Source organism: Macaca fascicularis, chromosome 5 (assembly GCF_037993035.2).
Source record: "Macaca fascicularis isolate 582-1 chromosome 5, T2T-MFA8v1.1".
Lineage (NCBI taxonomy): Eukaryota > Metazoa > Chordata > Mammalia > Primates > Cercopithecidae > Macaca > Macaca fascicularis.
This window is the reverse complement of record NC_088379.1, coordinates 127,226,682-127,240,344: the sequence shown is the minus strand read 5'-3', so window position 1 is coordinate 127,240,344 and position 13,663 is coordinate 127,226,682. Positions and strand designations below refer to the sequence as shown.

Sequence of the window (13,663 nt, the reverse complement as noted above, 5' to 3'; positions counted from 1 at the left end):
CCAGAGGGTTAACGTCAATTATGGCTAGGAAGTTGGTGGATGTAACACTCAAATTGTCCTTGCTCTTGGTTTGGGACAACTCCAAGGGTAGTTTATTTGATGTCTGAGAATCCCCAACGTGAGCTCCAGGTGCCCACAGTGGTAACTGCCAGAATAATGCCCTTTATCCACTTCTATCCCTTTCTTTTCTTCCTTCCCCACTCCTACCAGTGTTTCCTATGATCATTTCCCAATAAACTATATTCCCTTGAATCTTTATCCCAGGTTTGTTTCTGGGGAAACCCAAAACAAGGCACTGTGTTTTTATTATTTATAACTAGGCCTATCAAATCTAAGGACAATTTTCTTTACAAGAAACATGACTGTGTGCTTTAGAAGAAACCATGAAACCCAATGATTGAAAGCACACAATAGTTAATATATAAGATTTTTAAAATCTCAATCCAGAGCATACATATGTGCAGGAACTAGCTTTTGACAGAAAGAGGAACATTTATCAGAACAGGAAGAACAGATGAAAGAATGAACCCAAATGCAAAGAGATTCTGTAGAGAAAAAATGACAGACTCTGATTGCTTCCACATATTTTTAAAGTATGAGTCAAGTTCATATTTATTTAAAAACATTTTTATTTCGTCCTTTTTCTTCTTATTACTCCCAGTTTTTTGTTGTTGTTGTTGTTATAACCCCATTACCTTCTACTGTCCCTTTTCCCCTTCTATTTTTCTTAACATTTAATTTGTGGAATAACAGCTAGCAGAAGGATGACCGTAGGGTGACAGCTGAAAGGAATTAAGGATGCGAGAACTTTCGTCACCACAGCTTGACCCAAATCCCCCAATTCCACCCCATCTCAGCAAGAGTTGATTAACACAAAGAAGGAGAGTTGGAAAGAACTGGTTGATTACAATTTGACCAATTCCCATCTGTGAACCTGCCCACAGATCCTCAAGAAAGCTCAGTGCACTGGTTAATCCCCTTCCACGGCTTCATGGCTCCTCTAAAACAAATATCCCATAAGTTGAACAGAACTGTGTGAAATAAGGTTTCCTTTATCAGGCTTAAGCTTGAATATGTCCATACAACATTACTTACCACTTGAGAAGACCTAGCTGTGAAGAGCCACAGCTTATCCTGGCACTGTCATGGCAAAGTATATTTGATTTTAATTATTTGGAGCAACACAGGAAGTGTAATATAACCTTTTTTTTATATGTTTTTGCTTATCCATTCAATAAATATTTATTGGGCTTAAAAAGTCTACCACACAACTCAGAAATTCTGAGTATTAAGTGTAAGATTTAGAATATTCATAATCTTTAGTAGAATGTCTAACGATATAGAAAATTCTAAATAAATGCTGCCTGAATGACTACCTGTCTCTTAGTACTTATCACACTGTATTGTAATTATCAGTTTAGAAATGTATCTCCCCCACTAATAGCTGCTCCTTAAGGATGAGCTTGCCCTACTCATTTGGGTATCCAATACTCAACAAAGTTCCTGGCATTGAGCAGTCTTTCAATAAATATTTGCTTCATAAATGAATGAAATAAATGCATCGTTATAAAAAATACATCATTATGAGCTATTGTCAAAGACAGGCAAGTATTTCCAATGTATTCAGGGCCAAAGACACTCCTAAATGATCTTTTATACCCTCAAGAAAATTTGGTTCACTGGTTGGGTGTTGTGGCTTACACGTGTAATCCCAGCACTTTGGGAGGCTGAAATGGGTGGATCACTTGAGCCCAGGAGACCAGCCTGGGTAACATGGCGAAACCCTGTCTCTACAAAAAAATATAAAAACTAGCTGGGTGTGGTGGCAAGCACCTGTAGTTCCACCTACTGGAGAGGCTGAGATGGGAAGGACACTTAAGCCTGGAAGGTCAAGGCTACAGTGAGCTATGATTGCGCCACTGCATGACAGCCTGGGTGACACAGCAAGACCCTTTCTCAAAAAAAAAGAAAAGAAAAAAGAAAAACTGGTTCTCATTTGCTAGAGCTAAGAAGAGATCTCAATACAGTATTTCTTGCCCACCCCCTACAAGCGGCCTGCCAAAAAAAAGTAAAGAAACAGAATATTCAATATTTTAACAACCCAATTCCAAATACAACAAAAATGAAAAGAAAAATTTTAATCATACCCAAATCCCTCATGCAACAATGAAATCACAATCTTTGGACCTAAGCTATTCACGAATCTTCAGACCATTATATTAAAGTCTTCTGGATTTAATCATAGTTTTTTAAGGGTTGTAAAATAAACCAACTTTAGAGCTCTCCTTTGAACTCCACCAACATACACTCTCTTCATCACCAAGATTAAGTACCTGTTAGCACACAGCACCATTACCGTATACAAGAAATTCTGTGAATTCTGTACTCTGTACAATCACATTTCTATACTGCTTTCTACATTTACTGATCAATATTAAACGTTGCAGAGCAAACGCTTAACTTGAAAACTTTTAACTGTTTGGTTTCTGCACATATGTAACAAATCATCTTCAGATAATTTGTGTAGGGTTACCAAGTTTAAAGACATTTATCTCCTTCTTAACAATTAAAACACCAAGTCATTGATCCAAATAGCTCAGTAAATACCAAAACAAAAGATCTGCCTGAATAGATTGTTTATCTTTCCCATGGCCTAAGGAGATCCCAAAACAAAAGTAAAATACAAGTCAGATCATACAACATTTTTATTCAAACTAAAGTTTCAAGGAGTGTTTAATTCATGTAAACTATTTCTAAAGTGACAAAAATGATCAAAGCACTAACCAAGCCTCAGGTAGATGGCCTGGAACTAATGACTTTGTCAAGTTCCTTCCAACTCTATGATGCTACACAGATAAAGTATACAAAATATGTGTCTACGGCAATTGAATATCTCACTTAAAATAATTATGTAAACTTTATACATTTAAGATAGTATTGGAATGTATAAAAAGGTTGGCATTACCCATTACATGTACAGTGATTTGTAGGGCCCTCTCTGCTTAAAAATTGCTCCCATCATGATACAAGGCCTAAAATTACACCATCCATTTAGATAGAATGCTAACCAATACTTTTACGAATGCAAAGATATCTTAATGGGATTTCAATAATATCTACCATTCATGATTACCATGTGGCATTAGTGTAAATTGATTCATTAGAGTACTTTTCTCATTCAGAAGCAGGACGTATGAATATCCCAAAAAGCCTAAGATTCCTAAAGATGGGGAAAATCTTCAAAACGAGATGGGCAACAAATGCAAACTTAGCCTCCTTAACAATTCTGGCCAGGGTCAGCATCTTTGTGCACATAAATCAAAATTATATAATGTCCTATTCTGTTTATTCAAATGCAGACAAAATACACAATTATTCTCTTAGGTAAAATAGATTAGGTATAATCCTTACTACCTAGGAAGGGTCACTCCAGGTCCTTTTCAGTCCCAGGATTCTATACACAACACAATTTCACCTGTTAACTAGTTCTGAAGCCCAATAGAATTATGTGGTAAAATAACATTCAATCAGAAATGATAGAAATTGTCTGGTATCTTAGAAATAGAGTAGGCTTTAAAACCAGGTTTGAAATGGAAAGCTGGCTTCATCCCTTTTATACTTTTGTTAGCTGTGAGCAAGCTACTGAATCTCTTTGAGCCTGTTTCCAAATAGTAGGATGGTCATCTCTTCCTTGAAGAGATGCTGAAGGTATTAAAAACATAAAGCAAACATAAAATTCATTGCACAGCACTTGACAAAAAACATTATAGCAGTAGTAGCTAAGCTACTTTTATTAATATTCTTAAAGAAAAAAATTAATTCAACAAAAAAAGTGAAAGCTAAAAAACAATAAAGTGCATGGCAGTAAACGATTAAAATGCATTTCATTCCTTACAATAAGTAAAAAATAATTTTTTTTTTTTTTTTTGAGACAGAGTCTCTCTCTGTCACCTAGGCTGGAGTGCAGTGGCACGATCTGGCTCACTGCAACCTCCGCCTCCCGGGTCCAAGCAATTCTCCCGCCTCAGCCTCCTGAGTAGCTGGGACCACAGGCACCCACCACCATGTCCGGCTAATTTTTTGTATTTTTAGTAGAGACAGGGTTTCACTGTGTTAGCCAGGATGGTCTTGATCTCCTGACCTGGTGATCCACCTGCCTCAGCCTCCCAAAGTGCTAGGATTACAGGCATGAGCCACTGTGCCCAGCCGAAAAACATTTAATAACAGGATTTATATTTATAACCAAAAGAAATTAGTTGCCACAAATAACAATCAAGAAAGTACCAATATTAATAACATAGTTCCACAAGTACTAGTTAGCATGATTCTTAGAAGAAATTCAAATACCAGGCAAAAGAAATATTCAGGTATGGCAACTGATGATCCAAACACTATAACGAAACAAACATAATTTTTAATATCATAATCTATGCTACAAAAATGATTCTTCATGTTTATACATGGAAGAACTCTGAACATCTAAGAAGTCATATCGTCCAACTAAAAATGCTGTATTTTACCAAACCTCACCTCCATAGTCAGAAATTTATGCTAGTTCACCTAAATACTTATCAAAAAATTTTTTTCAAAAACTTTTTTTTTTTGAAACAGTCTCGCTGTGTCACCTAGTCTGGAGTACAGTGGCACAATCTCGGCTCACTGCAAGCCCCTCCTCCCGGGTTCACGCCATTCTCCTGCCTCAGCCTCCCGAGTAGCTGGGACTACAGGTGCCCACCACCACACCTGGCTAATTTTGTTTTCATATTTTTAGTAGAGACAGGGTTTCACTGTGTTAGCCAGGATGGTCTCGATCTCTTGACCCTGTAATCCACCCGCCTCAGCCTCCCAAAGTGCTGGGATTACAGGCGTGAGCCACTGTGCCCGGCCTCAAAAACTTAAAAAGCTGTAGAAAGGCCGGGCGCGGTGGCTCAAGCCTGTAATCCCAGCACTTTGGGAGGCCGAGACGGGCGGATCACGAGGTCAGGAGATCGAGACCATCCTGGCTAACACGGTGAAACCCCGTCTCTACTAAAAATACAAAAAACTAGCCGGGCGAGGTGGCGGGCGCCTGTAGTCCCAGCTACTCCGGAGGCTGAGGCAGGAGAATGGCGTAAACCCGGGAGGCGGAGCTTGCAGTGAGCTGAGATCTGGCCACTGCACTCCAGCCCGGGCTACAGAGCAAGACTCCGTCTCAAAAAAAAAAAAAAAAAAAAAAAAGCTGTAGAAAACGTATCAACTAAGAGGGTAGAGACAGCTAACTACAATCTCTCTAAATCTAGAAGAAATCATGACTTTTAAATATTATCTACTTTTAATAGTAATACTTTAGTGGTAATTACTACCTTCAACATACTCCTTAATATGGTGAGCGATACAAAGAGATCAATAGAAATTACCATGAATGAAAGGGGTAGTCCCCATACCATAAATTAATTAGTTATAGGGCTTCATTTATGCTTTTTTCATATTGGCTGACAAACATATTCTGTAAGTTTCTTTTAATCAACAATTCAATTTCTCACTTCCATGTTTATTTAAAATATTCTAAAACACAAAATAACACTAAAATCCTAGCATCAACAAAGAAAAATTCTAAAGGATTTTTTGAAATAAAACTATTTCTTTTTTCCTATGTAGCATTTAGGCTTTTCTTATATCTTCCAGTCTTAAACCACTTGGGTCAGGAACCCTCACCTGATATATACTCAAACTACCCACCCAAAAAAACAGGGACTTGGGAGACAGGGACGGGGAAAATGGTCACATGTGTTTACCAACACTCTCATCATATCAAGTTCAAAGAAAATATTTTTTCAATTAGAATGTTGCTAGGGAGAGAGCCAAATGGATCCACATAATAGCCAATTCCTGTGAACGAAGAAAATCACTATAATTGAAATTGAACTTTTATGTGACTATGACAAAAAAAGCTGTTGGTCTCCATCCAGCAGCTAAACTAGTGAGCCATCATGGAATTAAACCCTCCAGCCCCAGTTGAGCCCCTAGATCAGGGGTCTCCAACCCTCAAGCCACAGACTGCTACTGGTCTGTGGCCTGGTAGCAACTAGACCACACAGCCGGAGGTGAGTGAGGATTACCACCTGAGCTCTACCTCCTGTCAGATCAGCGGGTGGCATTATCCTCATAGGGGCGCAAACCCAGCTGTGAACTGCACCTGTGAGGGATTTAGGTTGTGCACTCCTTAAGAGAATCTAATGCCTGATGATCTGAGGTGGAACAGCTTCATCCTGAAACCATCCCCCCATCAACCCCACCCATCGGGTGCATGGAAAAGTTGTCTTCTATGAAACTGGTCCCTAGTGCCAAAAAGGTTGAGGACCACTACCCTGGATAACTAAAGTCCCAGCCTACATCTTTGCTGCATCCTCCTCAAAGACCCTGAGCCAGAAGCACCCAGTTTAGTTAATTCCCAAATTTTTGATCCACAGAAATTGAGATAATAAATGTTTATCAGTTTAAACCCCTAAGTTCTGGGACAATTTGTTATTTAGCCATAGATACTAATACAAAGTATGAGAAGGGTAATTTTGCAAGAGATCTTCAAGGTATCTCTAACCTGATGATTCATATATGTCATCTTAAGCTAAACCACTTCACTCTCCTCCTCCTCCTCCCTACTAAAAGATCAGGAGTCAGCAATGCCACACCAAGAAGGCTACCAATAACAAGAGTGAACTCTTTCCTCTTTCTACCATAAGTCAGAGTCTCCTGCATAAACTTTGTAGAGTAACCCTTTACCCTGCCTCCTACAAATTTATCTGTATACATAATCATCATCACCTCCTTCCTTCCCTTCCTTCCTGTCTCAGTAAGAAGTCTATCTAAAGTACCCTTGACCTGAACCCTTGTATTACATCCTTTCCAGTTCGTTCAGGGACTCTGCTTCACCAATTATTTTGCCTCATTCCTCTATCTTCCAATTTTCTTTCTGATGACTCTTTATCTTCAGCAAATAAACATGTGCTTATATCCCTTATATCTTAAAAAACAAACCTTCTCTCAAACTCATAGCTTTAGCTATCTCCTCTACTCCATTTACAACTAAACTTTCTGAAATAGTAAATGACATTAGCTATTTCAACATCCATATCCCTTACCCAGTGTGAATTAGCTTTACTTGTAAAACTGCTCTTGCTCGGGTCATCAACAATTTCTTAAGTGATATGTCCAATGGATACTTTAGTTGTCCTCACCTTATTTGATGTCTATAGATGTCTAATATTCATTCCTTTTCTCTAAACTTGGTTCTTCCACTGACTTTTGTGACTCTCTTGCCCAATCTTACTTCCCTGCCCACTCCTTTGAGGCGTATTTTTCTTCAGCCTCACCCTTAAATGCTGTTGTTCTCCATCCTCATTTCTCTTCTATTTTCACTCTACATTTTCCCATGAGTGATTTCATCCATTGCCATTGCTTTTAACTAACTTTAAATTTTGACTCCAAAATTTACATCTCAAGCTGGGTATTCTGCTTAACTCAGATCCATATATACAACTGCCTAATGACATTTCTTAGAAGTCACAGATGCCTCAGATTTAATGGATCAAACTGAACTCATCTCCAATCATGTTCCCCAATCTACTGCTCTTCCTATACGTCCTACCTCAGTAAAGGGCCCCAGAATCTACTCAGCTTCCCAAACCAGAGAATTCATTCTAAGCATCCCAAAAGTATTTATTAAACATTAATATATGCATAAAGATGATGGTGGCTAGAAATTACCCTGACTTCATTTTCCCTCAAGCCCACTAAATCCTATCCATCTACCTCCTTTACATCTATTAAATCCATCTCCATTTCTTAATTCCAATTTGCACTGTAGTTCTCATTTCCCACCTGGATAATTATAATAGCCTCTAACTGGTCACCAGTTTTCAAAGCTCACCTCCCTCCAATTCATCACCTAAACAGTTCCCTATCTGACCATGTATCTTCTATATAAGCTGCTCAAATTTTTCTCAAATTAAAATATTAATTTTGCTAAGTTCCCATAAAAATTTAAAATTCTGTCACTATCTTTAACATGAAATACAGTATGCTAAAATAAAGTCTACAAAAATCCTAGTTTCACCAGGCACAGTGGCTTACACCTGTAATCCCACCACTTAGGGAAGCCGAGGCGGGTGGATCACTTGAGATCAGAATTCGAGACAAGCCTGGCCAACATGGTGTAACCCGGTCTCTACTAAAAATACAAAAATTGGCCAGGCGTTGTGGCATATGCCTGTAATCCCAGCTACTCAGGAGCTTGAGGCATGAGAATTACTTGAACCCAGGAGGCACAGGTTGCAGTGAGAAGAGATTGCACCACTGCACTCCAGCCTGGGAGGCAGAGTGAAATTGTGTCTCAAAAAAAAAAACAAAAAACAAAAAAACAAAAAAAAACCCCTAGTTTCCCACTGTACATTAAGGCAGCACTCATACAGAATCCTGCTTTACCAACTAAAATAATACGAAATTTTTTATTATAAATACACTTACTATATGAGTAATGCTCACCTCCTAGTCTTCTACATAAACCAAAAACATACTTGCTTATCAAATAAAGAAAATATATCAGTTCACAAAAATGTTACCTTCTAAGAGAAAATGCACTACTGTAGTGCTCTCCAGGGCCATGAAGACCATTACTCTATTACCGGAAGCCTGGATGTCTGACATATGATACTCAATAGCTAGTTATGAAATGAATTACAATGCTTCTTAATCATCTTTGATCATGTCTTCTATTATTCTCTGTAGAACTCATAAAAAAAAAACTTGAGTTCAGCCATACACAATATTCTATGAAAAACAAACCAAAAGTCAACTACTTTTCTTCATTTTCTCAATTTCTTATTAAAAACACTTTACAAACATAGGCAGATTAAAGAGCAGGCAAAAGAGAGAACAGAATTTTGACACCTGTTAAGCAAAGGATTTCCTTGCTTTCTCCTGCCAATGCACAGGTTAAGCACATGAGTTAATTGTCAATCAGGTATCAATAGCTCAAAAGTCAAGTAAAATGATTAACAGATTACATTACATATCACCACCACCCCACCCCCATTCCCCAGCAATATAGGCAGATTAAACCACAACTGAAAAAGAAAGTCAGAAGACCTAGCTACTTGGGAGGCTGAGGCAGAAGAATGGCGTGAACCCGGCAGGCGGAGCTTGCAGTGAGCCGAGATGGCGCCACTGCACTCCAGCCTGGGCGAAAGAGAGAGCGAGACTCCGTCTCAAAAAGAAAAAAAAAAAAAGAAAGTCAGAAGATTTTTCTCTGAGCTTTAACTGAAAATTTGACCTTTTTAAAACTTAGCCAAAAATACTTACCCACGTTTTTATTTCCAGAGTTTGCAACGTTCTGTTTTTCCTTCTCCTTTTCTTCAGAAGGCCTTTCTGCAGCGTTTCATCTTAAACCTGGAAAGAATGGCATTTTAACCAATTATACAAGGTATTCTGGCTTTATGGGCAGCATAACTATTTCGGATTATATGATTTGGTTACTTAATCATGCACAAACAGGAGGAAACTCTTTTAGTCCAATATTACGTTTCCTTGTTTAAAGTTTCCAAACAAGAAATACGCCTAAGTATAAAATAAGACTACAACTTCCAAATTAAAGCCTTCCAAAGGTCCCAAAACCACTGTACTTAAGAGCATGAGTTTGGTAATCCAAGGTCCTAGAGATCAAATCCTATGTTTAAAACATACTCAAAATGTGACATTGAAAAAGTTTCTCTCAAACTGTTGGGTCCTTGCTGGCAGAAACAGTGCCATAATGTCCTTCCTGGCATACTTTTTATCAAATGAAAATCCTGCAAAATCACAGGGTGCTTGGGAGTTGGTATGGCATACTGACTAAGGGACTGCAAACGAGTCAGATTACCTGGTTTCAGACACAGCTCTGACTTTGAACATGTTACTTTGTAGGTCTATTCTGTTCTTTCATCTAGAAAATGGGAATAGTAGACTTTACATTATAGGATTGTTATGATTAAATGTGATAATATATGCACATAATTATATGTACCACTCAAGAGTTACAAAACAAAGTATTCTGGGTATTCATCTATTTTTATACATTGTATATTTAACTTGGAATAAAACAAGTTCATTGCTATGCACAGGGTGAAAGCAGCAACCACTAAACTGGTTGAAACTTACAGGCGCTTAGACTGTTATAAAGTCCATGATTTCCTTAAAGAGGAAATTTACATGAACTTTTACCTTTAACAAACGTCAACACTAAGGCCAAGAGGAAGGTAAAAAAATGACAACAACAAATACTCTCCGGAAGGAAAATCAACTTCTCTTCACCTTCCTTTGACCAATAGGAAATTCTGCTGAAACGTACTCTTCCAGAGTGCAGTGCATCAAGCACCAATTCAGAATACAAAACACATCAATCCTGGAGAAGAAAGCGGGGGTTGTTCCAAGGTTTCCCCACCCTCGGTCAACCGACCCTATATTAAGCAGCATGGGGTCTACCACAACCCAGTGCAGCTGGCAAGGCTGAAGTCCGAGCCTGCGGGTGCACGGTCCTGGTCCTTCCCGCCGAGTCCACACACCAGCAAGTGGAGCACCTTACCATCACCCGCAGGAACCGCTCCTGAATCAAAGTCCCCAGCCATCCGACTGTCATGGCCCTTCCAGACTTTCTCACTGACCTCCAACCCCCGGTCTATAGGTGCCAGCCCTGCAGGTAATGATGGCAAAGGAATATGACAGAGTGGCCGCCGCAGCAGGCAGCCACGACGAAGCCAAAGCTCTCGGACTCCAACCAGGTTGATCGAGTTCCAGAGACACTGGAAAAACGGGCTGACGACCTCAACCCCGCCTGGCCCGGCCCATCCCCTCACCTGGGCGTGTGCCACTGCAGCCCCAAATCCCTCTGGCCTCTCTGCCCGGAACGCCGAGGGCCTTGGGCGGCAGCAGGGGCGGCGGCGGCAGCAGCAACGAGCCGGATGCAGCCTACGAAGCTCTGCCGGTGCCCACACCCTCTAGCCCCGCCGCCCGGGCCCGCCGCCCCGGTCCAGACCCTGGCCGCAGCCACCGACACCCAAGGGGGCGGAGGAGGAGGGGAGGGGACCCAACCGAGGCCGGGCGGCACTGCGCCTGCGTCAGACAGTAACGTCACACGCCAGCGTCGCCGGCGCCTCGAGGTACGCCACTCAAGCCCTGCCCAGGAATCCGAAGGCGTCCCGCCCCATTTTCTCCTCCCCAGGCTGCAGACGGAGCCAGAACGCTGAATTTGAAAGTCACTTTGCTACCCTAACAATCCAAAGGAAAAGTTAGTGCCTTCCTGATACCAGGAGACAGATAAGCCCACTTAGGAGAAGGAGACTAACGAAAAAGGAGCATCAGATGGGTGTATGACGTGAACTGAGTCCTTACGAAATAGAAATGCTTTTATGACATGATCAATAAGGAAGCTCGATTGTGTGAAATGCTGCCACGCTGAATCTCTCAACTAAGACTAATATTATGTTGATGATATTAATGAAAAGTAATTTGCTGCTCTCTTAAAGAGAAAGGCTCTTAATATTATTTAGCGGGTCAACCAAGGCAAACGATTTCTTGGAATTAGAGGCATGTCGCCGATATTTATCTGCGCACCTGTTATGTACAAACTATCAGGGAGAGAAAAGTGGAAAACACTAGTATACTAGCAATAGTAAACAGTGTTCAGCAGGGCTTATTGACTAATCCTCCCAAAATCCTGTAAGACTATTCTCATCCCCATTTATCTCCATTTCACAAAATGAAAAACTAAGACGCAGGTTAAATAACTTGCTAGAGAACCAGGGTTTGGACCCAAGAAATGTGGCTCCAAAGTATTACTGTATACTGCCACTCAAGTTCTAAATGTCTAAATCTCTAGTTCTGACTTCCTTCCGTTGCTGAGGTACTTACTACAACCTTAGTATTTCCACGTGGCAGTTCCACTCTCACTTCAAAAGGAACAGATATGAAACCAAATTTAAGATAATGCCAGAAAACACAGGAGATACCACAATTAGCTGTTATTGCATATAAGGAAATAGAGGCCCAGACAGAAGTGGTTTATGGAAGGACTGGATGAAAACCAAAAGAAGAAAAGCGTGCACTGTGTTAGTTACTTCCTCCTGCTACCTGGACACTGGCCTTATGTAAATTAACTCTTTAGAGTTTATTTCTGCCCCTCTACGAAGAAATTAATTTCAATTGTCTTTTTCAACATCTGGAAGATTTCTAGTCATTCTTAATCTTTGTTCTCTAATAAGGGAACCCCCACAAGGATTCAAATTTGCTACAGCCAAACTTCGGACTTTGCCCAAGAAGGACATTGTGCAAGTACAAGTTCTCTGGACTAGAAATTACCTAGAGATGGTTCAAGTTCCCCAGATCAAAAACTAAACTGAAACTAAGTTGCACTGTAGCTGAGGGGAGAGGAGAGAAGGAAGTTCACTATGGCCTTTCTGTAACCATGTGAGGGGACTGTGGGAATCTGAAAGTTTCTGCCTCTACTTCCTTTCCATCCCTATGATCAAGAGTCACCCTGTAACTACAGCTATGCATTAGGTGACATTGTATAAATGAATTATTTATTTTACAAGCCTCTATTCTAAAGGCCTTTAGTCTTGTGAAAATCAATATGCTCTCTGACATTTCATATGGCTCACTAAATTTGCACGGCAAGGCTTACTGCCTTCTCCAGTCTCTCACCTACTTTTCATTTTTCTCTAGCATGTCATTAAAGTAAGGATCCCAAAGAAACTGCCTCCATTGAATCCAGTAAGAATTTCTCTAATGATGAAAGCCCTCAAATGATTTTTTATATCTTACTTTCTATTTGAAATAATTATAGATTCACAGGAAGTTGCAAAGATAATACAGAGTGGTCTCATGTACCCTTCACCCAATTTCCCCCATGGTAACATCTTGTGGTAATTATAGTACAGTAAGAAAACCAGGAATCTGACATTGGTACATTGTCTGTATATAGCTCTGTTTCATTTTATCGTGTGTAATTCCATGTAACTATCACTATAAACAATACAGACCTCACCACAAAGATCTCCCTCTTACTACCCCTTTATAGATGTACCTGCCTCCCTCCCCATATAACAACTCTAACTCTTGGCAACCACTAATCTGTCTTCCATCTTTGTAATTTTATCATTTTGAGGATGTTATATAAATGAAAGGGTACAGTGTGTAACCTTTAGGGACAGGGTTTTTTCACTCTACATAATTCCCTTGAACTCTATCCAAATTGTCATCTATATCAATAAGTGTGATCTTTTGATTGCTGAGTAGTATTCCAATATATGGATGTTCCACAGTCTAATCATTCACCCATTGGGGAATATTTTGTTGTTTTCAGTTTGAGGCTATTACAAATAAAGCTACTATAAACAATTTTGTACAGGTTTGTTTGTGTGGTCTAGTGATTTTTTAAAAAGGAAAACAACATAGGAAATTTTGGCCACTGAAAAGCTCTATTTTTTAAACTTCTATTCAAGTTCAAGGGTGTATGTACAGGCTTGTTACGTAGGTAAACTTGTGGTGTCATGGGGGTTTGTTGTATAGATCATTTTATCACCCAGGTATTAAGCCTAGTACCTATTAGTTAGTTTTCTTGATCCTCTCCCTCATCCACCTTCACCCTCCCATA

At 39.8% G+C, this 13,663-nt stretch overlaps 1 protein-coding gene across 16 annotated transcripts in view; it reads right to left on the bottom strand.

Moving 5' to 3' along the window:
• BLTP1 (bridge-like lipid transfer protein family member 1) overlaps window positions 1–11,067 on the bottom strand; it is a 211,191-nt gene extending 200,124 nt beyond the window's left edge. For 15 of the 16 annotated variants that reach the window (XM_015450796.3, XM_045392845.2, XM_045392844.2 and 12 more), the window contains exons 1-2: window positions 10,866–11,067; window positions 9,337–9,423 (exon numbers count right to left, since the gene is read on the bottom strand). The gene's annotated coding sequence lies outside the window, so the exon portion shown is untranslated. Of the gene's footprint in view, window positions 1–9,336; window positions 9,424–10,594; window positions 10,671–10,865 lie in introns of those variants that run through there. The other variant, XM_045392841.2, reaches the window with a different exon arrangement.
• Window positions 11,068–13,663: the final 2,596 nt, after the last annotated feature.